This window comes from Sinocyclocheilus grahami, unplaced genomic scaffold (genome assembly GCF_001515645.1).
Source record: "Sinocyclocheilus grahami isolate Dianchi unplaced genomic scaffold, SAMN03320097.WGS_v1.1 scaffold2639.1, whole genome shotgun sequence".
Taxonomy (NCBI): domain Eukaryota; kingdom Metazoa; phylum Chordata; class Actinopteri; order Cypriniformes; family Cyprinidae; genus Sinocyclocheilus; species Sinocyclocheilus grahami.
The window spans coordinates 87,043-89,477 of NW_015507818.1; the positions used below are offsets into that span (position 1 = coordinate 87,043).

At 34.0% G+C, this 2,435-nt stretch overlaps 1 long non-coding RNA gene across 2 annotated transcripts; it reads left to right on the top strand.

Annotated features, from left to right (window-relative positions):
- The first annotated feature begins 1,083 nt into the window (after nt 1-1,083).
- Nucleotides 1,084-1,807, top strand: LOC107575435 (uncharacterized). Of its 2 annotated transcripts, XR_001607872.1 has the most exons (4): nt 1,084-1,152; nt 1,227-1,404; nt 1,522-1,587; nt 1,746-1,807. It is a non-coding gene; the product is annotated as an uncharacterized lncRNA (long non-coding RNA). The 2 variants fall into 2 exon arrangements; XR_001607871.1 differs by lacking the exon at nt 1,084-1,152 and having other exon boundaries at nt 1,165-1,404.
- The last annotated feature ends 628 nt before the right edge of the window (nt 1,808-2,435 follow it).

Genomic DNA, 2,435 nt, shown 5'->3' on the forward strand with positions numbered 1-2,435 from the left:
TGGAAGAAGAGCGGACCAAGATCACAGCAGCGCAGTGTGAGAAACTAGTGAAGTTCTGCGGTCGCAGATGTGCTGAAGTCCTTCAAAACAGGGCCTTTACACCTCCTACTAATTTCTGACAGCTGTAACCCTCCAAAATTTTTGTTGTAATAATATTTCGTGCTACAGTGGTTACTGTTCTCTAATTCTGATCACTGTGGTTAAGGTTTTTGTTGAATTGCGTTCACTGTAAAAAATGACCGTGAATTTAACGGTAAAAGACTGTAAAAATGCTACAGTAAAAGCCTGTTAAATGGTTAACGGTAAATTCCCCTACTATATACGGTGAAAAACTGTATTGGACATTACGTGTAATTTTACAGTAGTATACCATTTTTGGAAGTGAAAAAGACTATATGTATAATTTACAGTGAATAACCGTAAATTGACATTCCCAGAATTCCCATTTATTCATTATATCAGTTAATGAAATTATGGTATTTAACTGTAAATTTAAGTTAAAACTGTAAAATCTAAAACGTTGCTACCGTATTTTCATTACGGTAAAATTCCGGCAACCACAGCTGCCGTTTTTTTACCGTAAATTTTACGGAATTTTTTTTTACAGTGTTGGTTATTTTGTCAAACATGTTAGCATAGCAGTGATATACCTACAGCTAATATTCCTTCAAATTTTGAGCGATGAAGATGAACAATATTTCAGAAAAAATCAAGTATTTATAGATCATTCTCTAAGTTTGATCTCCACTCATATATTGATGTATTTTGCCCTTCGTCTATTTCAATCCAAGAAAATACATTCACATATGTCCCATTTAATGAAAAACTGAATATATAACTGAATGAATAAATGCAGCCAGGAACATAATTGACAATGTTTTTAAAAAATGACAATATATATAAAAAAACAAACAATTTTTTTGCTTCACTGTTTACAACTGCACAGAAAAAGTTTGATTCCCATGGAATGCATGAACTATAAAAATATACAGATTAAATGTAATGTAAATACATACAGAAAAATAAGTGGGCTGAACAGTAGTATTCCTGATGACAATTGCAGTTCTTCAAAGAACTCATCAAGTCAAGTTCAAACTCGTTGCATGATGTCAGACTTGCTGCACAAAATCACAAGGAAGAAAACATAGAAAGGTAAGCCAGGGACACTCAAACTGATGCCAGAAAGGCAGGGTTTTGTTTAGTTTTTATTACTGATTGTGCTCTAGTTCTTCTGAACTGCAACCACGTATGAACTGAAGTACTGAAGGAAACGAGAAACTAATTCAGAAAAATGAGCAGAGTAAAGACTGTGAGAAATAGAGTACAGAGAAACTAACTGGAATACCAGAGAAAAGTGTACGGAGCTCACCAGGAGAAACAGTATGAATGGAATGAGACCCTGTCGTGAGTATTAGCTGTGATTGCTTCTTTTACAAATACAGATCAGACAGAGACAGTTTTATATTTATGCATTAATAAATAAGCTGCACATGAACAGATTTTGTTTGGTTTTATTTTCAGTCTCATGATGATGCAGACAGACCTGTGAAGTGTCATTCTGATTTGTCAGAGAGGATCAAATATGAGGTGAGATATTCACCAAAGAGAACAGAAGAGAAAACCAATTGTCATCAGTTATGATAATATATCCCTTTCTACTCATTAATATGAATTAGTATTTGGAAATAATGATAAAAGAGCATCCCTGAACCGTTTTAATCATTAGATGATTTTTTTCTCTTTAGCGATTACAGCACATTAAAACCTCCTGGACCCGTCCTCTACAATACTGAAGTGCAGATAATTGCCACTATTTGCAACAAGTAGTATACTTGATAGTAGAAATCCTGCTATTTTAACAGTGTAAATAGGTATTTGCACTTAGTGTAAATAGCATATTGCTAAAAAATACTGCTATTTTCACTTAGTGTAAATAGAATTTATTGCTAATACGAGATTTGAAAAGGGAGGAAAAAAAGTTTGGCAAAAGGTGAGATCGAACCTGTGTTGATCACGTCAAAAAACCAAGGGCAAGCACTTATCCATCTGCGCCACTTTTAACTAAATGGAAATAGACACTCTGTATATGTTGATTGACGGATGTCTCGTCCAGTCAGCGGTGAGTAATCCCAAACCAATGACGCTGTCTCAAACTATACCTACCTCTTCCGGTTTGTCTATTTGTCATTGTGTTTTCTGACTTCTTATAATGTCTTTTGAATTGTTATTTTGTTTTTTAGACTTGCATTTGCATTTGTAATTTGTTATTTTGTTTTCAGAATTGTGATCTGCTTTGCACTTCACGGCCACCGTACAAAACAGCTAAACTAAACAACAACAACAACATGATACTGGTTTGTTCATGATATGGATGATGATTTTATGTATGAATTTTGCCATTGATTCTCAAATGCTTATATGCAGTTAATGTGATT